The sequence below is a fragment of the Rattus norvegicus genome, chromosome 3 (assembly GCF_036323735.1).
Source record: "Rattus norvegicus strain BN/NHsdMcwi chromosome 3, GRCr8, whole genome shotgun sequence".
NCBI lineage: Eukaryota > Metazoa > Chordata > Mammalia > Rodentia > Muridae > Rattus > Rattus norvegicus.
Window position 1 is genome coordinate 107,787,092 of NC_086021.1, and position 26,710 is coordinate 107,813,801.

Genomic DNA, 26,710 nt, shown 5'->3' on the forward strand with positions numbered 1-26,710 from the left:
TTTCTAGTCTAGGTTCTGGTAGTTGGTAGAAGTGTAGTGTAAGGGGTAAGGTTCAGAGACCTCTTAACTCTGTGGACCAGGACCTGCCAGAGCAGAGGGTACCTGTACCCATTAATATTTATTTTAACCATGGGTTTTACCTTTTAATTTTATACTGGGCTCTAATAATTATTACAAATAATCATGGTTTCCTATCATCAGGAAGTTGTGGATTTGGCTTCTTGCTTATATGATGTTAATTGAGTTCCCAAATTACTAAAATTTTGGTTGTAAGATTCCTATATTACATAATGTGCAGCTCTGACAAGATTCATCCAATGGCATGCTAAAATGACAGTATCAGGAATAGCTGCTAATTCTCAATGGACTCTGTTCATCTAGTCTTTCAGATAAATGTAGTCAGAAATTCAGTCAAGTCCTGAGCCTTCTAGGCATATAGAAACTTGATAACAGATGGTAAAGCTAGTTTTCTTTTTTTTTCAGAAGTCTTATTTCATAGATTTCTTTTTTTAACTAGATTTCTTAAGTCTAATCAGTCTTTCTACCCCTCCCCACCCCTTCAAATTATTTTCGCTGTCCCTATTCAGCTAGAAGATGTGTAGGGTTGTCATCCTGACTACAGAATATGGCTTTCATGATCATTTCATTATTAAATTTTTGACTAAGAAATGTGTGTGCCTGACAGTGCCACCCTCATAGTTTAAAGAAGACATTGAGCATCATAACCTCTGTGTGGAGTTGCTTCAGTTATGACAAGGTAGCCAATGGGCAAGAATTGCCTTAATTCATCTACCCACAAAAAATACTGTCCAGGAAAGGACACATGACATGAGATAGTCGAGAGATTAGCCTGGCCAACACAAAGTAAGTTAGTCTGTCATAGTTCCTGCTTCACTTACGTTCTCTAAGATGTTTCTGGGCCAGAAGGTTGAAACAGATCTTCCAATGTTTTGAGGAATGGGGGACTATCCAGGTATCCGCTGTCTCTGTAAATTGGTCTAGCTTTGGAAGCTATGTTTTTGTGCTTCCTATATATTCAGGCAATATTTAATTCATTCTCGGATCTCTGACAGGGTTAAAGACTAGTTGTAGTCTCATAATCAAACTTAATCTGTCTAGCACTAAGGAAGATAATCTAGATTTGAGAGGATGGTTTTTAGGTAGTAATGCGAGTTAAAATCAGAACATAATTCAGGTTATAGAATTATATGTTCTTTATGTAAGGATGGATGTTAGAGTAGTGTACCTAAATTGACAAAATTGATGGGCTGGACATTATTAGCATATATCATATTTTATAGTTTACATAACTGTTATAATTATTTATATTCAATATATATCTGAGAAAAAAGGCCTTTTTAATGGATGAAAAGGGGGAGATGTTGTGGATTTGGTTTATTGCTTATATAAATTACACAGGAACTCTTCTGTGCATGTCTGTGTGAGATGCTGATGGTCCCTGCCCCCAGCTCCTAATTTGTAAGTAAAGTTACCAGTAGCCAATGGCTGGACAGGGAGACAGAGGCAGGAATTTGAGGTTCACAGGGAGGAATGAGAATTGCCATTGCTGAGGAGAAGAATATCTTGGCCTGGGAAGTGTAGCACAGAGAGAGTCAGAGACACTGTCAAGAGGTAAGAGTCGAGGTCATGGCTCATAAAGGTAGCAGGTCTGGGTCTGTGGAGACCAGGATGAAAATTAGGTTTTAGTAAGTAATAATTCAGGAATAGCTGTGGGGATGTTTAGAATTGCCCAGCTGTTGAGCTGCTTAGGCTATATTAAAAATAAAGCTCTGTGTGTGTGTGTGTGTGTGTGTGTGTGTGTGTGTGTGTGTGTGTGTGTGTGTGTGTGTGTGTGTGTGTTTCATTCTTGATTCCAAAATATTTGGGCATATATAGTAAGGAACACGCCTGTACTTACCAGGGCGTTTAGAGCAGATTAACTTTATTGCTATATCAGGAAACTTATGAAGTAAGATCACATTAACTGGTGTTTACTACGAAGTATTTATGAAGCTTATTAATACATTTGCTGGCTTTTATTTACTTATCCTTTTACCCTAAGGACACTTTTCTCTTCCTTGGTCTGGGCTTCAAGGGGCATATAAATGAAGGAAGGGTTAAAAAAATTCAGAAAGTATTAAATATAAAAATTTTCACTTCTAATTCAATATTTTTCACCAACATTTCTATATATAATTAAATGTTCTTTGAGACCATGTTTCTTTAATAAATGTATAAAACTAACCTTAATGAGAAGACATACTATAATGTAAACATTTCCCTAAAGCTGGTTCTCTCAGTTGTTTCTAATTCTTTCCTAGTATAGATGTAAATACCTCTTTCTTTGTTTTTTTTATAAGTTAAATCCCTACAAGCTAAATTATAAAGACAAACAGTATGAAATTTTAAAGATAATGGATATGAATTTTGAAATGTAAAAAAAAGGAGCTGTGACAATTCACACTCCAATTTTTTGGATATCAGCTTTATCAACTTTTATTACTTGATGAGCAAAAATAGAATCTTGTGTGTATGTGTGCATGTGTCTGTCGGTCTGTCTGTCTGTCTGTCTGTCTCTCTCTCTCTGTGTGTGTGTGTGTGTGTGTGTGTGTGTGTGTGTACATGCTGAACCAAATACTCTTGCAGTGTTTCTCAAAAGCCCTTCACCTCATTTTCTACAGTTTCTCTTGACATCTGTGGCACAGCTATTAGGCTGAGCTGCCTGACAAATGAACTTCTGCCTGTCTCTGCCTCCCAGAGTTGGGATTGCATCCACCTCCCACCAACCCAGCTTTCCATGTGGATGCAATGGATTGAACTCAGGTCTTCAAGTTCGTTAGGCATAAATTTTGCAGACTGAGCCATTTCTTCCGACAGTTTGTTCTATATAGACTTTGAATAATCTTGAAACTACCTAATTTCTATGTACATTGTCATATAACTTTTATTCTCTGAACCATCTTTTCATATAATTTGTTTTCTTATGAAGAAAGTCGCATGCTTATAATTGTAACCAGTGTTATGTGTAAGAACCGACATGCTTGTTTCAGGCTGTCACATTGGTAAGCATTTTAGATGCTAGGATGATGCATATGATATATTAAGTGATGATTTTATTCCTCATGGAAGCAGAATTGATTCAGACCAGAGCTTTAAAAATCTCCTCTTTTGCTCGGTATCATACTGACACTGAAAAAGCAGCAATTGGAAAATATTAACTAATACAAACATGTCCCAGGCATCAAATAAATACTAATTTGGATGAACTTGCTTGACAACAAAGTGGGTGACTTTCTTAGTTTACCACCTTTCTCTTAACCTGGGAATTTTTGTTTTCTAATGATTTCCAAAAACTGTTAAATAAATTTAAAACAAACAAATAAACAGCAACAAAACCAACCTCAACTCTTCTTAAAAATCCCAACTCAGGGACTGAAGAGATAACTTGAGAGTTGTAAGTGCTGGGAGCACTTTCAGATAGCACAGTTTCCTTTCCCAGCACACACATACCAGTTCACAACTATCTCTAAGTCCACCTCCAGGTGATCTGATTCCTTATCCTTGTATCTGTAGGCATCACATGCACATGGTGTACAGTCATACATTCATTCAAAATACCCATATACATAAATGCAAATAATTTCTGTGAAAGTCAACTCATAACACTTGTATTATATCTATGCTCTTTGATTAAAACTTACCATCTTTTTAAAGTCAGAGCTATATAAGCTCAGGAAGAAGGACAGCTAAAATGTGGATGCTTCAGTCCTTCTTTGAAGGGGGAGCAAACTTCTAGATAAAGTCTCTATAGGTTCTCCCTCCCCTTTGTTGGGCATTTCAGCTGATCTCATCCCTGGTGGGTCCTGGGATACTCTTGCTTTCCTGGCATCTGGTAGCTACATACCTCCGTTTAATTTCCTGACCCTCTGTATATCATCCCTGTCTCCTCCCATACCTGATCGTAAGGACCCCAGTTGGGGGATGGAGTCACCCACTCATCTCCAAAATTTTAACCCAGAATTGCTCCTGTCTAAAGGAAATACTGGGAGTAAAGGAAAGGCCACAGATTGCCCTTCCTGGGGATCCATCCCATATACAGAAACTAAACCCAGACACTATTGCTGATGCCAAGAAGTGCTTGCTGACAGGAACCTGATATAGCTGTCTCCTGAGAGGCTCTGTCAGAGCCTGACAAATATAGAGGCAGATGCTCACAGCCAACCACTGGACTGAGAACGGGGTCCCCAATAGAGGAGTTAGAGAAAGGCCTGAAGTAGCTGAAGGGGATTGCAACCCCAGAGGAAGAATAACAATATCAACCAACCAGATTCCCCAGAGCTCCCGGAGACTAAATCACCAACCAAAGAGTAAACATGTAGGGAACCAGGCTCCAGCTGCATATGTAGCGGCATATGTGGCCTTATCTGGCATCAATGGGAAGAGAGGCCCTTGGTCCTGTGAAGGCTTGATGCCCCAGTGTAGAGAATCCCAGGGCAGTGAGGTGGGAATGGATGGGTGCAGGGGGAGTAGGAGGTGATAGAGGGTTTGTGGAGGGGAAACTGGGGAAGGGGATAACATTTAAAATATAAATAAAAAATCTAATAAAAATTTTAGAAAAATAAAAGAAGAGGGAGCAAAAATATTCATAGGAGGAGATACAGGGACAAAGAGTAGAACAGAGACTGAAGGAATGGTCATCCAGCAACTGCCCCACCTAGGGATCCAGTCCATATACACACAGCCACCAAACCCAGACAATATCACTGATGCTAAGAAGTGCATGCTGACAGGAGCCTGATATAGCTGTCTCCTAAGAGGCTCCACCAGAGCATGACAAATACAGAAGTATGCTCTCACAGCCAACCGTTGAACTAAGAATGGAGTCTCCATTGCAGGAATTAAAGGATTGAAGGAACTGAAGGGGCTTGCAACCCTTTAGAAACAACAATACCAGCCAACCAGAGCTCCCAGAACTGAACCACCAACCAAAGGGTACACATGGACAGACCTATAACTCCAGTTACATATGTAGCCAAGGATGGCCTTGTTGGGCACCAGTGGGAGGAGAAGCCCTTGGTCCTGCTAAGGCTAAACCCCCCAGTGTAGGGGAATGTCAGGGCAGGGAAGCAGGAAGGGGTGGGTGGATGTGGGGGAACACCCTCATAGAAGAAGGGGGAGAGGGGATGGGATAGGGGATTTGTGGATGGGAAACTGGGAAAGGGGGTAACATTTGAAATGTAAATAAAATTTAAAAAACCAATAAAAATTTCACAAAAGAAAAGAAAAGAAAGAAAGAAAAAGAAATGGAGTGTTATGGGTCACTGAAGAAAGGGACTGTCAATACCCGAAGACCCAACATCCAGCAGCATATATTGTGCATATAGTCACATGAAAGATACTTGAAATATTACCAAAAGTAAAATTAAAAAGTAATGGCAATTTCTGAAGTATAATAATTCTGATTAGTAGCATGGCCTGTGTGCTCAGGGTTAAAATGGAACTATTACAGCTGCTCTGGGGCTCTGTGGCCTATTTTTTAATCGGGTTATTTGATTCTCTGGAGTCTAACTTCTTGAGTTCTTTATATATATTGGATATTAGCTCTCTATTGGATATAGGATTGGTAAAGGTTGTTTCCCAATCTGTTGGTTGCTGTTTTGTCCTAATAACAGTGTTCTTTGCCTTACAGAAGCTTTTCAATTGTATGAGGTCACATTTGTCTATTTTGTTAGTGTTCTGTTCAGGAAATTTTCCCCTGTGACTTGTGTTTGAGGTTTCTCCCCCCCACTTTCTTTTCTATTAGATTCAGTGTATCTGGTTTTGTGTGGAGGTCCTTGATCCACTTGGACTGGAGCTTTGTATGAGGAGATGTAACCTCTTCGCTTTGTACAAGGAGATGTAACCTGTTCCGTCCATATACTTAAAGAACTAGGCATGATCCTAAGCTAATTAATAGCAAAATCTTATACTCCAATGAAGGGGTTCTCAACCTGTAGTCACTACAACATTGACTGTGTTAAACTGTCACAGCACTAAGAAGGTTGCGAAAACTGCTCTAAAGACATACATAAAAGCTTGTATAAAAATGTTCATAATATACTGTTGAGAAAAATGCACAAAACCTTATACCCACTACTTTCTGAAATTTCAGTTTTCATCCTTCCTTCCTTTTATATGTAACAAACACTGAAGATACGATTGATTCTCCTGATAATATCTTCAATTTCCCCTCAGTGTAGTCTGGAATCCTCCAGAGGCACAAAGACATCTATATTGATCTGCACCTTCAAGAGCTACTTTGTGAGAGTAGTTCTAATGTTAAGTAAAAAAGATAAATGAATAAAAAGTATAAATAAATAGTATAATATCAACAAAATATGTAACAACACAATAGTTACATATACAGATAGAGTAATGAGATGATTTACTATCCTTTAATGATATTCTGTAATTTATAACCAGAAAATACCATTTGCATATTAAACAATGACATAGTAGAAGAAAGATTTATGCATTGGGACAAAGTGAAGTTCTGCTCACCATTAAGTAATATATTGCCATTAATGCATTAAATAATTTATTATAGATATTAAGAAGTGAATTACAAAAAATCTTTTTTGTTTTATTTTTTTTTTGTTTTTGTTTTGGTTTGTTTTGTTTTAAACCCAATGAAGAAATCAGCTGTGGAAGCAATACTCTTACTTTCCCCAAGTTCCACCAGCCTGAGCATAGTTTTGAGCCACTCTGCATGTTTGCTAAGGCCAGCATTTCTATTCCCAACCACAGCACTGTTATACAAGACACACTTTCTAAGCAAGGATTCCAGAATGCATGACGAGAAGCCTCTAATTCATTTACAACTCCAAGCCACATATTCATAAGGAAGTCTTTAATTCCAGATTTTTACCTGAGAACTACTCACTGGGTGTGGGTTCAGTCAGAGAAGATGCACCTAATCCTTAAGAGACTGGGAACCCCAGAGAGCTTAGAGGTCTGGTGGGGTGAGTGAGTTGGGTGGGGACATCCTTTTGGAGACCGGGTGAGAGTGAGGGCGTAGGTGTGGGGTGGGGGGATGGGGAGGAAGTATGGGATGTGGAATAATCGAAGGGTGGACTGGGAGGGGAGTAAAATCTGAAGTGTAAAATAAATCAAAAAAGATAGATAGATAGATAGATAGATAGATAGATAGATAGATAGATAGATAGATAGATGGATGGATGGATGGATGGATGGATGGATGGATGGATGGATGGATGGATGGGTGGGTGGGTGGATGGATGGATAGATAGATAGATAGATAGATAGATAGATAGATAGATAGATAGATAGATAGATAGGAACTCTAGAAGGTATAAATAATTGGCCCAGACCTAAGAGGTATCTTTTTTTAACCTGTGAGTATACAGTAAAGTAAGCACTAAGAAGGTGATTTCTGTGACTTATTACTGCAAGTCTTCATATGGTTATTTGCCCATTGATTTTAATGTTCAAAATGATTAATTTTAATTTTGTATCTGCCCCAAGGTTTTCTTACAGAAGATCGATACTTTTAAATTAAGACCATCAATTGTAGTGAGGCCATTGCCCTATCAAAGCTTCTATCTTACCCTGGACATCACTGCTTAAAATGAGATTTGAACTAATGGCTTGATTTTCATACCCAGGACCTCAGGTTGGCAAGTCAGCTTATTAATTTCAGAAATCTATGCAAATAGCTTGAATGTGCAGTATAAATTCACTCCTTGTTTGGGGCTTTGGGAGGAGGTTGTTTGGTTTTTTTACTTTTGTTTGTTTTTTCTTCATTTGTTTCTTTGCTTTAATCTTATGTTTGTGATTTCTTTTTTGGGGTTTGGTCTGGACCCAAGATCTTGAGCTTGTCAGGCAAGCACCCTACACCTGAGCTCAGACCTCAATATCTGCAAATTAGACACATATTTCTTTCCATTTCTCTTCCTTGGCAGAGCCTTATAAGTTTCAAGACTGCCCATTTTTCTCAACAATACAAAACTTAGTTACTTGTACGTGTCTAAGATTTCCAAACTTAAGTTATAAAATAAGAAGAATGAAAACTGCCATCAGATTTATGCCCAAAATAAATAACAAAAATATGCTTACAACAGTGTCTCGCTCTTTGAGCTTCAGTATGATGTAGAAATGAGGCATAGCATTCCTCCCTCTGTTCTCTTATTGGAAGTGCTGTCTTCTTTCAGTCATATAAATGAAAATCACAATGTCTCCTTTACTTTCAATTTTACTTTGATTCTCTGGACTTTAAAATAATATCCATAGTCATTATACTAAAAGTATACTTCTTTCCTACCCCAGATATATCACACATAGAAAACATCCCCCACATAGGCTATGCTGTGTAATCAATTTCAAAGTTCTGTGAGTTTTACTTTAACAACCTTGTTAAAGATAACCTTTCACTCCACTCAGTGTATCTAACATATATAACAGTAATCATTATAGCAGTAATCATTCTGTCACAAATAAGCAAACATAATAGCACAGGACTTAGTATCCATACTTGAGAACAATTTTTCCCTCATCCTGTCCTGAAGAGATTGTGCCCTAAATTTCTGCTCGAATCTAGTCAGTTCTTAGCTCATAGGCTCTCAACATTTGCTATTCCTTATAGAATGAAGCCTAAACTTCAAAGATGACTCCCAAGTATTCACTAGACTAAACTATTCTCTTCTCTGTACTCTATAAAATCTGCTTCAATTTGCAGTGATGCTGAGACACCTACATGGAAGAATAATTTGGTTTCTTTATTTGGACCTTCCAAGTGAATATACCTGATCTAGAAAATTACACAAATCACATTTTTCATGATTCTTCCCGAATATTTCATTTTTTTCCAACTTCAGTTTTCCCAGTTACTACAAAAGGATTCTAATTTTTCAAGTACAGTGATACAGAGTTTAAGAAAAACACAAGCATGTAGTCACTCTGTCATGTGTAGGGGAATAAGAACTGAACTATTACTTGCTTTCTAAATTAGAGGTATTTAAGAAAGATGTTCAAGCCATAAACAACTAAATTTGGCCTTCAAACACAGAAACCATAGGAAACTTGCATTCATGACTCCAAAGCTACTTTGTGAGTAATCCTATTAGACTAGGAAAGAGGGGGCTGGAAAAATAACTTGGTGTCCAAAGAACAGCCTATGGGATCCTTTTGACTCATGACGTCACAGTCTACTGAGGCCGCTCATCACTAGGTGTTCACACAAGCAGACATATTCAAATAGCTTCAATTTTTGCCTAATTTTCTTTATCACCAATTTTCCAGACATGGTTCCTGAGTTTCCCAGACCATCCTGCAAAGCTACTGACCACAGCTAATAAATAGGCATAAACATTTACATCTAGCTATTTAATTTTTCTAGAGAATGAATCAACCAAGTGACACACTTGAATTTCAGCCTCCTGAAATTTCCTCACCATTGCACTCTAAGGATGCCACAGAAAGGGATTACAGACCTCTAGTACCTTTTTGTGTACCATCTATATCATGTATTACCATGAATAAACGAAGACTAAATTCTGTCTTCATCATTCATTTGGTGTTAGAAAATCTCATCAAACATCGAAAGTGTAAGCTAGAAAGACAAAGTGGAGGAATAAGCAGCATGGCATTTGACCTACTTTTCGTATAAACTTATATATACTTTCATGTTCCTGATTGAATTGTATCTCACATGTAGCACTTCCAGTTGTTAAAGAAGAGCTGTTGTATGCACGAGATGTTGTAGCTTGATGAGGCAGGCACCTCCAATGCATAATAAGTATCTAGAGTCACACACTACCTTGATAGGTAAGCAGGTATTAAAAGATAAATTTATTGCAACAGTTGGGCCTTTCTAAGCCTACACATACCTTCCTCTGTAGGACACTAATGCAGTTAAACAATCTTCCATCTTCTCTCCAAACCTTCCTGCAAAGAAAAAGGTATGAAAATTACTAATATCAAATCAGTATTTATATATTTAGTAGAATTATTAGATCTATGTACGGCAGGGAAAGGATCACCTTCAACTATTCTGTATGTAGATACCTATTAGACACCAAGACCAAAAAAATTCAAATAGTGTGACTCCTACAATGCTGGCCACTTAATATTGTTGCTGGTAAAGAAAAATCTGGGCAGTCAATTTAATCTACTTATGTTATAGTCTTGGTATGCTGAACAGAAACCTGAATCATGAAAATGAAAATAACTCTTTCACTTTCCATGTATATAGACTTTAATTCCTTGACTAATGGGTAGACTGTGCCTGTTTGAGGAAGGACTCTTTTATACTGTCCAATGGATCATGCAAACCAGCAAAAGTCACGATGACTCATACTGAATGTCCTTGAAGTACAAAATGACCCATATGCCTTTCTATTTCTGTATTCATTCTGTTTCATTAATACTATTATTCATCCTAAAAATAACTACAAGAATTCATTGAAACTAATATACCAGGAATCCATGATAATCCATCAAAATGCCTCCGGATTGTTGTATATTAGGAAATAAGTAAGGGGTAATGGTTGAGTCACCTCAACTTTGCCAAAAATTCATTATGAACTGGAGGGTTAAGGTAAAGAGTTGAAGGTGAATTTAAAGGGTTGATGTTGCTTCTAGGACTTAAACATGATAAGGAAGGAGAAAGAGAATCCCTTCTGGTCAGTTCATGCTACCTCCTAGGCTAATGCCACAGAGCACACTTAGATAAAGCTGAAAAAAAGACTCTTTTATATAGACAACTTTCTCCTGAATTCTAGGACAATGCCTTGTACGGCCAATCTCCCCAGCTTTTCTTCCCTATTACATATGAGTGTCTCTTAAAACCATTAGCAAGTCTAATCTCATCTCAACTGATGAGCTTGCTTTCTATTTGTAAAAAGAAACAACTAGAACACTTGCCCCATACTACCACAGCTATATATCCTCCCCACATCCTTTCTGTTGGATGCCCTTATCCTTCTCTGCTCCTATCCCAAACAATGAGCCTACATGGTATTTAAAGAATGTTTTCTTACATTTATTTATTGAAGAGTTGGCTGGTGGATGGACTGACTGATAGTGTATATATGGACGTGTGTGCATGTTTTACAATGCATGTGAGATGGGCAGAAAACAATTTGTGAGAGTTGGTTCTCTTCTTCCACCCCAGGTTACTAGACACTGAGCTCAGGTCATTAGATCTAGTTGGAAGTACCTTTAAGCCACTAAACTGTTTCACTGGCCCCTTCATGTAATTATCAAAAACTACATTGCTATTTCTCCTTAAGCTCCACTCTTCGCTCATGGATGGCCAGCTCTCCAGCTGTTCTTCATCAACACATATTCCCGCTAGGTGGTAACCACAATCTCAAAAGCGAATGCCAGCAAGCCAGGAACCACTGAACTGAGAACAGGACCCCTGTTGAAGGAATCAGAGAAAGGACTGAAAGAGCCTGAAGGGGCTCGAGACCCCATATGAATAACAATGCCAACCAACCAGAGCTTCCAGGGACTAAGTCACTACCCAAAGACTATACATGGACTGACCCTGGGCTCCAACCTCATAGGTAGCAATGAATATCCTAGTAAGAGCACCAGTAGAGCACCTAGTAGAGCACCAGTAAGAGCACAGCCCTTGGTCCTGTGAAGACTGAGCCCCAGTGAACAGGATTGTTGAGCCGAGGGCGGTAATGGGGGAACGATTGGGAGGGGAACACCCACATAGAAGGAGAGGGGGAGAGGTTAAGGGGATGTTGGCCTGGAAACCGGGAAAGGGAATAACATTTGAAATGTAAATAAGAAATACCCAATTTAATAAAGATGGAGAAAAAAACATGATAACATTGCTTCTGTCTTAAATTTCTCTCTATTTCTCAGATCTCTACAATGTTTATCAGCAATTGTTTTAGAAGGAAAACTAAAAGAAATATCAAAATTGCTCTTTCAATCATTTTCCCCTTTTCTCACAATCCTATTGTTTTAGAAACTTCATCCATCTATCATAGCATCCAAATTGCTCAAATCCAAGTCCTCAAGTGGCCCTCACCTTGATGGGCATTACATGGCATCATAACTTCCTCTTTCTTCATGTGCACTGTATACTGACTTCTACAGTACCATATTAGATTCTTCTTGAATTTTCTTCACTCACTATTCTCTCATTCTCAGTCTCATATTCTCATTTTAATCATCTCCTCAGCCTATTTGTTTTGGAATGTCAAAGAGTTTAGTATTTGGTCAGTTCCCCTTCTGAATAAGAACTTTCTGGGTGACCCCTGACTTAAAATTCTCTGAGTCACCTTAATGTGTCAATGTATTTTCCTTGTGTGAATCAGAAGTCTCTTGACTCTGGTTTTAAAATAGCTTTACAATCTACCTCCTACTCTTTCATTGCCTGAGCCATCATTATCTCTTGCCTGGATCACTGTCAGAAACTCCTAGCTTGACACCCTTCTTTTCCTCCTGTCCCCAGAGTGTATTCTCCTAAGTAGCCCAGGGGATCCTATTAGAGCAGAAGTCAGGTAAGGCTTTTACTTTACTTAAAACTTCTCTATGAGTCATGGCCTCACACTGAGGGGAAAAAAACTTGATGCAATGTCCTGAAACACTAACTGATTTTAAAGCTCTACACTCATCATCACTAACTTGCCACTTTATCACATACCTTCATAGCTTTTCTCAACCACACCCCATGTGCTCATACTGGCAGATATTTGAATTGACTTTTCCCTGAACCCAGGTAACGACACTCCAGGTAACTGTATTGGTCTGTTTCTTACCATCGTCAAATCTTAGTTCATATTTATCTTTCTCTCTGGGACCGTTGCTGATCTCTTTACTTAAATCACAATTTAACTACTCACTGCTCCCAAGCCCTCTGTTTTGCTGACCTCCCTTGCTTTTCATCACTCTCCTCTTCCCATAGCAGTAACTACAACTTTTTCTTGTATATCACTTCATGTTTTATTTATATTCTGTCTTCCCCACTGGATTTTAAAGTCTTTGAGGGCAGAAATCTTAATCTGTTTTGCTCACTGTCAAATATTTCATACCAGAAAAAAGACTAGGCATACTAATCCCTAAGTATATATTTCCAATTATAAAATGAGATAAGAAACAATATTCTTGGTTTCTTCTCATCCAGCAAACCATTCCCTTTTTGTAGAAAAAAAAGTTTAATTCACATATGTTCCACTGATATAATTTATTTAGTTAGATTACATAACTGTCTGACTTTTCTTCCACACTGTAAGCTCCACAGAGCAAAATGTACATCCCGTCTCTCCAAGGGCCTGATACCAATGTGCACTGAGCTAATAATTTCTAAACCACATTTTAAAGAAAGCTTTCCATTTTATTATTGCACATGAAATGTTCAGAGTAAGAGACTTCACTATGACACTTCTTCGCATGTAAATAATGTGCTTTAGCCATATTTTCACCTCTGTTATGCTTTTTTTTGCAATAATGGAGCTTTGTTATTTTGATTGTGGTAATGATAACATATATGGTTACATAGTTCCAACTCACCAAATTGTATACACTATTTTCTCCTTTAATTATTTTATTGATCTACATTTCAAAAGTTGTCTCCCTTCCAAGTCCTCCCTCCACAAGCATTCCACCCCATACTCCCTCCAGTTTGCCTCTAAGAGGGTGCTCCTCCACCCACCCACCCACTCCCACCTCACCCCTTTAACATGCCCCTTCTCTGGGTCATCAAACCTATATAGGACCAAGCATATCCCTTCCACTAAGGCCAGACATGGCAGTTCTCTGCTACATATGTATTGAGGGCCACAAACCAGCCTGTCTATGCTCTTTGGTTGATGGTTTAGTTCCTGGGATCTATGAGGGGTTTGGTCAGTTGATAATATTGTTCTTCCTATGGGGAAGAATCCCAATAGGATTGGGAGATTGCAATCTCCTTCTCCTTCAGTCTTTTCCTAACTCTTCCATAGGGGTTCTTGGAATCATTCTAATGGATGGATGTAAGTTTCTACATCTGCCTCAGTCAGATGCCAGTAGAGGACAGCCATGCCAGTCTCCTGTCTGTAAACACATGTTGGCATCAGCAATAGTGTCAGGATTTGGTTTGTACATGTGGGATGGATCCTAAGTTGGGACAGTCTCTATATGACCTTTCCTTCAGTCTCTGCTCCACTTATTGTCCCTGCATTTCCTTTGGACAGGAACAATTATGGGTCAAAAATTTTGAGGTATATGGGAGGCCCAATCCCTCAACTGGGAACCAAGAAATGCCCAAGAGTTGGGAGATAGAACCTGAAGAGATCACATTCTTTTATGCTTTCTTATCTCTGCGTTGCCTCCACCATTTCTATACACCCTCCTTTGTGAGATCTGTGTCAAAGAACGTTTTTAAAGAAGAGATATTTGTCAAACTCATGTTTATACCAACTCCTATGTCTTTCCTTTGGTCTAATAGTGAGCATGGATGTGGATATTTAACATTAAATTTGTATTGCTTTCTTATTTATTGTTCATACAAAGCATACGAGTGCATATCAGAGGACAATCTGCAGGAATTATTTCTTCTCATCCACAACATGCATCCCAAGGATCAAACACAGTAGCAAGCATCTTTACCAGCTAAGACATCCAGCCAGCTTCATCCTAACATTATTTTTAATGGTTGTATTCTAGTGAAACAGAATGCTTGTTCACTATACTATAATTGAATGTTTTCTTTGCATTTTTTGGAAAGGATGTTTTTAAAGGACTACAGTCAAGTCATCCTACAGGGACAAGAAATTTTCTTGACTCTGATGCACTAACCTAGAGAGTTGCCAATTTTTCCAGTTAATTTAATAGATGGCACAATCCCCAGTTTCACAGCATGAGAATATGGATTCAATTTGATATCAAATGAACCAAAGAAGAAGGTGCCCCCTTCTCTCAAATGAATAGAAATTCTATATTGAAGCTATTTTTTAAACATTCATGTTTCTTTTAGTAAATTTCCATCAGCCATCCAAAAAGACCTCAAATATTTACAAGGGCAGAGATTGCTCTACATGTTAGGAAAATATACTTCTTCCTTGGGCATTTTTTTTCCTCTGCGAGGACTTTCTATGCCAGGAGGAATATGACTTGTAACCTTTACTTCTTGACACATGGGTCAGATGTATAAGAGATTCAGACTCCTGGGGTAGCTATGAACTGAAGTTCTTGCTGAATACTGCTGACACACATCAGTGCCTGAGGCTGCTGCATACACAGGCTTGGGCCAAGATTGAGCTCATGGCATTTCTATTTTCTTCTTTCTCATCTTAAGTTCTATCTGACCGATTTTACAGCAGGAAGTTCAAATTGAAGTACAGATTCGGAACTGTATTGTGTTCCATTTATTTCTAAATAAAAATATTTCTAAATAGAAATCTTTCTAAAGAAATATTCAAAACTGAATAAATAATTTCACTTCAATATGCTTAAAACAATTCTTCAAATTAGCTAATACGATGAAAAATTTAATGTTGGAATGAAAACATACATATTGCATTTTCTACCAAACTACAAGACTGTTTTTCACACATTAAGCATTGGGAAAGTTATTTATTTCCTACAAATGACCCATGTGTGATCTTTTATGTTCACGTCAGAGTAACTGTAAGAGCTAATTGTTTCACTTTATGCCTAGAGTTTCAGGAAAGTAAACAACAGTTTAAAACATTTGACATAATATCCAAAATAGCACAAAGCACAGCTTGTGAGGCAGTAATTCTAACTGACTTACGGTCATTTTCCTTTTTTATGTATAGTAATATAGCAATAGGAGCTGAAACTTATTTTATACTACAGACTATAGCCTGCTTGTAATTTATAATAAGTACTTTTAAAACTAGCATGTTTCATTGTCCTAATAAGCTGGTGACTTAATTATCAATTTACCTACTTTATCCATCAAGATTTAAGACAAAGAATGCAAAATATCTAAATCACAGAATATAAATAGTCCTGAAATCATCACCCACAAGTTCTTGCCTTATTTTCATTTGTCTTTTGGATTCTGCTATGTTCTAGTTATACAAAATGAATTTTGCTTGTGCTTTCAACTTCCGTCAATTAGCTTTATGTTTTAAAATCTACATTTTAAAATGAAATTCAGATGCTGCACTTTGGTGTATGTTTCCTTGTAAAACTTGAAACCATTGTGTCTACTCGCCTCTTGCTTCTCTGATGAGAAGTCTTGTCCTTGGAGATGTTTTTCCAAGGACTTTAAAAACCATGCCTCTTTCTCTTTTGACTTGGTGCCTTGTTCTCAGATCAGCCACTTTAGGCAAGTGTTTCACTGTAATCTGCTGTTTTGCTAAACCCTGCCATGGCAGCAGAACGTAGAGAAAATGTGTTCTTTGTTCTGTAATCTATAGTGGAAGCTCCAACCTTCCTGTAGACTGGTACCTTCAATGTAGGTCCCATAAATCATTCTAATGGTATAACTTTATTTTACCACTGTATGGTAAGACAAGGAAACTGAAGGGGGTTGGAGGGGAAGCAGTGTTCATCAACAAAGTATGATTATGCTCTGGCAGTTTCTCTATGGTGAATAAGTCTTTGTTGTGGAAAACAGCATTAGTTTATTTTGTAGTCTTTGCTGTCGCCCATTTCCTGCCAAAACATGGAAGAGAATATTCTCAAATGCTTCTGTTGGGAGACCCTCAAGGAATAATTTGTGAAAGTGTGTTCTTACTGACGCTGTGGCCCTAGACATCTATTCTTTCATGACAGCGCGTGTTTCACCTCAGCAACTCGTCAGAATTTTCACATACATTCTAACAGCTTGTGCCCCCGAATAAGCAGATGTCAGCTGCAGCTTTGGCTTCATTTGTTCCTTAGTTGGTGTGACCTGAAAACACAGTTCTCTAGTAAGTTAAATTTTTATCAGTTTTCAGTTTGTCCATACTTTTTCCTGGAGAAAGATGAGAAAAATTGCTTCCAGGTACCTTAAATGTCAGAACTAAGATGAGAAATTTTCATACCCTAATTTTTTTAAAGCATTTTTTAAAATATCTGCTCCAATGGATTCTGTACAAATGAGCTAATGATTAATAAAATGTTGAATCGCATTTCGCTATTTTTAGCTATTTTTGAGCTTTTGACAGTGTTCAGTATGTATTACAAGGCGTCAGTAAGATGGCTGAATGGATAATAACACTTAATGGCAAGCCAGATAACCTCAGTTCAATCTCCAGAACACCCATGATAGACGGAGAAAATCTGCTTTTGCTAGACATCCCCTGACTTCCATATACTTCACTGTAACATGTGCATGACCCTCCTGATATGTGGTAAGTAAGTAAATTAAATTTTAATGTTTAAAGTAAAATATTACAAATATATTAATTCTCCAGGAAGGGTATCCTCTACCTCAGCAGATATTTTACAGCCATTAGGTAAAGCAACATAATTTTAACTTTTCAAAATAATATCAATATTCAAATACTTGGATTAACTAGTGATAATTTTAAGAACTTTGTGCTTTTTCTTTTTTTATTGGCTATTTTTATTTATATTTCAAATGTTATTCCCTTTCCCAGTTTCCTGTGTATAAGCCCTTTATCACACCTTCATCTATAAGGGTGTTCCCGTCCCCATCCACCATCCTTCCCCCCACATTCCCTTACACTGGGGGTCCAACCTTTGCATGACCCAGGGCTTTTCCTTCCTTTAGTGCCCAACAAGGCCATCCTCTACTACAAATGCAGCCGGAGCCATGGGTCAGTCCCTGTATAGTCCTTGGGTAGTGGTTTACTCCGTAGGAGCTCTGGTTCTTTGTTTTTGTGGGATTGCAAGCCCCTTCAGCTCTTTCAGCTCTCAATCTTTTCTCTAACTCCTCCAACGGGGGTCCTCTTCTCAGTTCAATGGTTTGCTGCTAGCATTCGCCTTTGTATTTGACATACTCTGGCTGTGTCTCTCAGGAGACATCTAAATCCAGTTCCTGTCAGCATGCACAGCTTAGCTTCATCAATCTTACCTAGTTTTGGTGGCTGTATATATATGGGCCACATGTGGGGCAGACTCTGAATAGCCATTCCTTCGGTCTCTGCTCCAAAGATTGCCTCCTTCTATGGATATTTTTGTTCCCCTCTTTTAAGAATGAGTGATCCATCCCCATTTTAGTCATCCTTCTTCTTGAACTTCATGTGGACTGTGGATTGTATCTTGGGTAATTCAAGTTTTTGGGCTGATGTCCACTTATCAATGAATGCATACCAAGTATGTTTTTCTGTGATTGAGTTACCTCACTCAGGATGATATTTTCTAGTTCAGTCCATTTGCCTATGAATTTCATGAAGTCATTGTTTTTGATAGCTAAGTAGCACTCCATTGTGTAGATTTACCACATTTTCTGTATCCATTCCTCTGTTGAGGGGCATCTGGGTTCTTTCCAGATTCTGGCTATTATAAATAAGACTGCTACAAACGTAGTGGAGCATGCATCTTAGTTGTATGTTGGAGCATCTTTTGGGTATATTTCCCAGGAGTGTTATAACTGTATCCTAAGGTAGTGCAATGTCCAATAATCTGAGGAAACTCCAGAATGATTTCCAGAGTGGTTGTAGCAGCTTGCATTTCCACCAACAATGGAGGGGTGTCCCTCTTTCTCCACAGCCTCACCAGCATCTGCTGTCACCTGAGTTTTTGATCTTAGCCATTCTGACTGGTGTGAGGTAGAATCTCAGAGTTGTTTTGATTTGCATTTTCCCAATGACTAACGATGTTGAGCATTTCTTTAGGTGCTTCTCAGCTGTTAAATATTCCTCAACTGAGAATCGTTTGTTTAGTTCTGTACCAGATTTTTAAAAGGGTTATTTGGCTCTCTGGAGTCTAACTTCCAGAGTTCTTTGTATATTTTAGATACTAGCCCTCTATCAGATGTAGGGTTGATAAAGATCTTTTCCAGTTCTGTATCAGATTTTTAAAAGGGTTATTTGGCTCTCTGGAGTCTAACTTCCAGAGTTCTTTGTATATTTTAGATACTAGCCCTCTATCAGATGTAGGGTTGATAAAGATCTTTTCCCAAACTGTTAGTTGCTGTTTTGTCCTAATGACAGTGTCCTTTGCTTTACAGAAGCTTTGCAGTTTTTATGAGGTCCCATTTGTTGATTCTTGATCTTACAGCATAAGCCATTGGTGTTCTGTTCAGGAAATTCTCCCCAGTGCTCATGCGATCAAGACTCTTCTGCATTTTTTCTTCTATTAGTTTGAGTGTATCTGGTTTTATGTGGAGTCCTTGATCCACTTGGACTTAAGCTTTGAACAGGGTGATAAGAATGGATAGATTTGCATTCTTCTACATGCTGACCTACAGTTGAACCAGCACTATTTGGTGGAAATGCTATCTTTGTTCCATTGGATGGTTTTATCTCCTTTGTCAAAATCAGGTGACCATAGGTGCGTGGGTTTGTGATGGTTTGCACATGCTTGGCCCAGAGAATGGAATTATTAGAACATGTGGCCTTGTTGGAGGAAGTGTGTCACTGCAGGGATGGGCTTGAAGACCCTCCTAGCCACCTGAGGATGCTCAGTCTGTTTCTGGCTTCCTTCAGTTGAAGATGTAGAACTCAGCTCCCCCTGCACCACACGTGCCTGGATGCTGCAATGCTGCCATGCTCCCACCTTGATGATAATGAACTAAAGCTCTGAATCTGTAAGCCAGCCCAAATTAAATGTTGTCCTTTATAAAACTTGCATCAATCATGGTGTCTGTTCACAGCAATAAAACCCTAACCAAGACAGGGTTCATTTCTGTGTCTTCAATTCCATTCCACCGATCTACCTGTCTCTGTACCAATACCACACTGTATTTTTTTCATTATTGCTCTGTAAATAGGTAGAGATAAGGGATGTTGATTCCCTCAGAATTTCTTTTACTGTTGAGAATAGTTTTTGCTATCCTGGATTTTTTGTTATTCCAAATAAATTTGCAAATTTCTCTTTCTATCTCTATGAAGAATTGAGTTGGAATTTTGATGGGGATTGCATTGAATCTCCAGTTTGCTTTTGTGAAGATAGTCATTTTTACAATATTATCCTGCCAATCCATGAGCATGAGCATGGGAGGGTTTTCCATCTTCTGAGATCTTCTTCATTCCTTTCTTAAGAGAATTGAAGTTCTTGTCATAAAGATCTTTCACTTGCTTGATTGAAATCACAGAAGGTATATTATATTTTGGGGACTATTGTGAAGCGTGTCATTTCCCTAATTTCTTTCTCAGCCTGTTTATCCTTTGAGTAGAGGAAGGCTACTGATATATTTGAGTTAATTTTATACCCAGCCACTTTGCTGAAGTTATTTATCAGGCTTAGTAGTTCTTCTGTGGATCTTTTGGGGTTACTTAAGAATACTATCATATCATCTGCAAATATTTTGACTCCTTCCTTTCCAATTTGTATCCCTTTGACCTCTTTTCACTGTCTAATTGCTCTGGCTAGGACTCTGAGTACTATATTGAGTAAGTAGGAAGAGAGTTGGCAACCTTGTCTACTCCCTGATTTTAGTGGGATTGCTTCAAGTTTCTCTCCATTTAGTTTGAAGTTAGCTACTGGTTTGCAGGATATTGCTTTTACTATGTTTAGATATGCCTTGAATTCTTGATCTTTCCAGGATTTTTATCATAAAGGGGTGTTGAATTTTGTCAAATGTTTTCTTAGCACCTAAAGAAATGATCATGTGTTTTATTTTTATTTTGAGTTTGTTTATATAGTGGATTAGCTTGAAGGATTTCAATATATTGAATCATCCCTGCATTCCTAGGATAAAGCCTAATTGATCTTGATAGATGATTATTTTGATGAGTTCTTAATTTCCGACTGCAGAATTTTAGAGTATTTTTGCATCGATAGTCATAAGGGAAATTGGTCTGAATTTCTCTTTGTTGAGTCTTGGTGGAGTTTAGGTTTAAGTGTACTTGTGGCTTCATAGAAGGAATTGGGTAGTACTCCATCTGTTTCTGTTATGTGGACTACTTTGGACAGTACTGGTATGAGATCTTCTATGAAGGTCTGATAGAATCATGCACTAAACCCATTTGATCCTGGGCTATTTTCGGTTGAGAGACTTTTAATACCTGCTTCTATTTCTTTATGAGTTATGGGGTTGTTTAGATCATTTATCTGATCCTGATTTAACTTCGGTACCTGTATTTGTCTAGAAAATTGTCCACGTCCTCCAGATTTTCTAGTTTTGTTTAATGTAGGCTTTTGTAGTATGATCTGGTGATTTTTTTGAATTTCCTCAGATTCTGTTGTTATGTCTCCATTTTCATTTCTGATTTTGTTAATTTGAGTACACTCTCTGTGCCCTCTTGTTAGTCTGGCTAAGGGATTATCTACCTTGTTGGTTTTCTCAAAGAACCAGCTCCTAGTTTTGTTGGTTCTTTGTATAGTGCTTTTTGTTTCTACTTGGCTGATTTCAGGCCTGACTTTGATTATTTCCTGCCTTCTACTCCTCTTCAGTGTATTTGCTTCTTTTGGTTCTAGAGCTTTTAAGTGTGCTGTCAACCTGTTAATGTCTGCTCTCTCCTGTATCTTTTTGGAGGCACTCAGAGCTATGATTTCTTTCCTCTTAGCACTGGTTTCTTTATGTCCCATAGATTTGGGTATGTTTGTGCCTTCATTTCATTATATTCTAAAAAGTCTTTAATTTCTTTCTTTTTTTCTTCCTTGACAAAGTTATCATTGAGTAGAGTGTTGTTCAACTTCTATGTATAAGTGGGCTTTCTGTCATTTTTGTTGTTATTGAAGACCAGACTTTATCCGTGGTGATCTGATAGGATGCATGGGATTATTTCAATCTTCTTGTATCTCTTGAGGCCTGTTTTGTGACTGATTATATGGTCAATTTTGGAGAAGATATCATGACGTACTGAGAAGAAGGTATATACTCTTGTTTTAGGATAAAATGTTTTATAAATATCTGTTAAGTCCATTTGTTTCATAAATTCTGGTAGTTTCTATATGTCTCTCTTTAATTTCTGTTTCCATGATCTGTCCATTGATGAGAGTGGGGTGTTGAAATCTCCCACTATTATTGTGTGAGGTGCAATGTGTCTTTTGAGCTTTAGTAAGGTTTCTTTTATGAACGTAGGTGCCTTTCATTTGGAGCATAGATATTTAGGATTGAGAGTTTATCTTGGTTGCTTTTTCCTTTAATGAATATGAAGTGTCCTTCCTTATCTTTTTTGATAACGTTCGGTAGAAAGTCAATTTTATTCGATATTAGAATGGCTACTCCAGCTTGTTTCTTCGGAACATTTGCTTGAAAAGTTGTTTTCCAGCCTTTTACTCTTAGTTAGTATCTGTCTTTGTTTCTGAGGTGTGTTTTCTGTATGCAGCAAAATGCTGGGTCCTCTTTAAGTATCCAATCTATTAGTCTATGTCTTTTTATTAGGGATTGAGTTCATTGATATTAAGAGATATTAAGGAATAGTAATTGTTGCTTCTTGTTATTTTTGTTGTTAGAGGTGGCATTATGTTTGTATGTCTCTCTTCTTTTGGTGTCTTTGCAAGGATATTACTTTCTTGCTTTTTTTAGGGTGTAGTTTCCCTCCTTATGTTTGAGTTTTCCATCTATTATCCTGGGTATGGCCACATTTCTAGAAATATGTTGTGTAAATTTGGTTTTGTCATGGAATATCTTGGTATCTCCATCTATGTTAATTGAGAGTTTTGCTGAATATAGTAGCCTGGCTGGCATTTGTGTTCTCTTAGGGTCTGTACAACATCTGCCCAGTATCTTCTGTCTTTCATAGTCTCTGGTGAGAAGTCTGGTGTAATTCTGATAGCTCTACCTTTATATTTTACTTGATATTTTCCCTTACTACTTTCAATATTGTTTCTTTGTTTTGTGCGTTTTGTGTTTTGACTATTATTTGACAAGAGGAATTTCTTTTCTGGTCCAATCTATTTGGAGTTCTGTAGGCTTCTTGTATATTTATAAGCATCTCTTTCTTAGCTTAGGGATGGTTTCAAATATAATTTTCTTGAACATATTTACTGGCTTTTAAAGTTGGTAGTCTTCACTCTCTTGTATACCTATTATATTTAAGTTTGATATTCTCATTGCATCCTGGATTTCCTGGATGTTTTGTGCTAGGAGCCTTTTGCATTTTGCATTATCATTGATGGTTATGTTGATGTTTCTATGGTATCTTCTGCCCCTGAGATTCTCTCTTCTATCTCCTGTATTCTGTTGGTTGCTTCCATCTATGACTCCTGACCTCTTCACTAGGTTTGCAATCTCCAGGGTTGTCTCCCTTTGTGCTTTCTTTATTGTCTCTACATCCATTTTTAACTCCAGGTTGGTTTTGTCCATTTCATTTACCTGTTTGGTTCTATATTCCTGTAATTCGTTAAGGGATTTTTGTGTTTCCTCTTTAAGGGCTTCTATTTGTTTACCTGTGTTGTCCTGTATTTCTTTAAGGGAGTTATTTATGTCCTTTTTAAAGCCCTCCATCATCATAAAATGTGATTTTAAATCTAAATCTTTCTTTTCCGATATGTTTGGATAGCCAGTATTTGCATTGGTTGGAGAATTGGGCTCTGATGATGCCAAGTAGTCTTGGTTTCTGTTTCTTAGGTTCCTGTGCTTGCCTTTCGCCATCAGATTGTCTCCATTGTTAGCTTGTCTTGCTGACTCTGAAAGTGGTTTTGCCCTCATGTAAGCCTGTATGCCAGCCCACCTGTAGAGCTATTTGATGTGTTCTTGGGTTTGATTTGTGAGAATTTTATTGAGCATTTTGCATCAATATTCATAAGGGAAATTGTCTGAAGTTCTCTTCTTTTTGGGGGGGTGGTTTTGTATGGTTTTAGCATAATTGTCTCCATAAAATGAAATGAATAGTGTTCCTTCTGTTTCTATTTTATGGAGTAGTCTGAAGGGTATTGGTATTAGGTCTTCTTTGAGGTCTGACACAATTTTGCACTAAACCCATGTGGTCCTGGGCTATTTGGGGGGTGGGGTGGGGGATGGGAGCCTTTTAATGACTGCTTCTATTTCTTTAGGATTTATAAAACTATTTAGATGTTTTATCGGATTGTGATTTAGCTTTGGTATCTAGTATCTGTCTAGAAAATTGTCCATTTCTTCCAGATTTTCCAGTTTTGTTGAGTTTAGGATTTTGTAGTAGGATATGATTTTTTTTTAATTTTCTTAGTTTCTGTTTTTATGTCTCCCTTTTCATTTCTCGTTTTGTTAATTTGCATACTGTCTCTGTACTCTCTGATTAGTCTGGCTAACGGTTTATCTATCTTGTTGACTTTCTCGAAGAACCAGCTCCTGGTTTTGTTGATTCTTTGTATAGTTCTTTTTGTTTCTACTGGTTGATTTCAGCACTGAGTGATTATTTCATGAAGCCTACTCCTCTTGGGTATATTTACTTTTTTCTTCTAGAGCTTTTAGGTGTGCTTCCAAGCTGCTAGTGTATGCTCTCTCCACTTTCTTTTTGGAAGCACTCAGAGCTATAAATTTTCCTCTTAGCATTGCTTTCATTGTGTCCTATAAGTTTGCATATGTTGTGCCTTCATTTTCATTAAATTCTAAAATGTCTTTAATGTCTTTCTTTTTTTTTTTTTTTGAATTCTTGTTCAGGTTTATTCTATTGTCTACATTTGTTTCTTTTTTTTTTTTTATTAACTTGAGTATTTCTTATATACATTTCAAGTGTTATTCCCTTTCCCGGTTTCCGGGCAAAATCCCCCTCCCCCCTCCCCTTCTTTATGGGTGTTCCCCTCCCAACCCTCCCCCCATTGCCGCCCTCCCCCCATAGTCTAGTTCACTGGGGGTTCAGTCTTAGCAGGACCCAGGGCTTCCCCTTCCACTGGTGCTCTTACTAGGATATTCATTGCTACCTATGGGGTCAGAGTCCAGGGTCAGTCCATATATAGTCTTTAGGTAGTGGCTTAGTCCCTGGAAGCTCTGGTTGCTTGACATTGTTGTACTTTTGGGGTCTCGAGCCCCTTCAAGCTCTTCCAGTTCTTTCTCTGATTCCTTCAACGGGGGACCTATTCTCAGCTCATTGGTTTGCTGCTGGCATTCGCCTCTGTATTTGCTGTATTCTGGCTGTGTCTCTCAGGAGCGATCTACATCCGGCTCCTGTCGGTCTGCACTTCTTTGCTTCATGTCTTTCTTTATTTCTTCCCTGACCAAGTTATTATTGAGTAGAAAGTTGTTCTGCTTCTGTGTGTATGTGGGCTTTCTTTTTGTTGTTGTCGTTGTCGTTGTTGTTGTTGTTGTTGTTGTTGTTGTTATAGACCAACCTTAGTCTGTGGTGATCTGATAGGATGCATGGGATTATTTCAATCTTCTTGTATCTGTTGAGGTTTGTTTTGTGACCAATTATCTTATCAATGTTTGAGAAAGTACCATGAGGTGCTGAGAAGAAGGTATATTCTTTTGCTTTAGGGTGAAATGTTCTGTATATAGCTGTTAAATCCATTTGGTTCTTTTACTTTCACTGTGTCTCTGGTTAGTTTCTGTTTCCATGAACTGTCCATTGATGAGAGTAGGATATTGAAGTATCCCACTATTATGGTGTGAGGTGCAAATTGTGTTTTGAGCTTTAGTAAAGTTTCTTTTATGAATGTGGGTGTCCTTGCATTTGGACCATCCACATGCTCCCCCTCCCTGTTACTCCTTCCCAAATGATTTTATTTATTTCATGCATGAGTTGACTGCTAATCTGTTTTCAGACCCACCAGAGGAGCACATCAGATTCCATTACAGATCTATGTAATCCACCATGTGGTTGCTGAGACTTAAACTCATGACCTCTGGAAGAGTAGTCGCTGATCTTAACCACTGAGCCATCTCCCAACTCTAACCTGAGAAATACTAAGAAAGCTTGTATGCAAGTAGAAAAAATGGAACTAGAATTATGCAAGAGCTTGACTTCATGAAAAACAAATGTTGCGTCTTTTACTGTGTGTGTCATCTCAGAAACTTGTATTGAAATGAACTCCAACTCTCAGCATCGAGCCAGTAAAATTGTTGCACATTTGTTGGGATTAACAGTTCTACCCAGCATCATGACCTGTTCTCCTACTTACTCTTTCATCGTTGGCTCATCCTTTCCAAAACTCAAATGAGTTCATAACTATTTTATGGAAAATAATTTGGTTCAATGTGTCTGCTCAATGAAGTATTATGTTACTTCATTACTTTTATGGTCTGTGTCCAACTCTATGTAATGAAAAATGAATCATCGTGTCACCACATCTGATGATAAGAATGACAACATAACACAGAGAACATAGGAACTGTATGAATACCTTGGAAAGCACAGCTTTCTGGCTTTTCTCCTGCACCCAAGCTGAGCAAAGCCCCTCTCAAATTAAAATTCAACAAAGAAAATGTTGTCAGCACTTCTCTTCTAATGAAAAGAAGTTAGTGCCAGATGGACCTCCCTTAAAGACTGAACCCCAACTCAATATGTATTTACTAGCAATGGCCTTGACAGACTTTACTGAAGAAATGACCTTGTAGAGGCTATTTCCACTTACAAGAAAACATTTGTAGAAAGCAAAAAGCCACAAGTGAGGATCGATTTCTTCTCTCCTTGATTGTTTCTATGATTGGAGAATAGAATTTCTATTATAAAAGGGAAAGGAATTTAAACATTAATATCATAGGTATATGTCAATAAATCAATTAGTTCTGTTATTTTCAAATAAACCACAGTAGTTATTATTT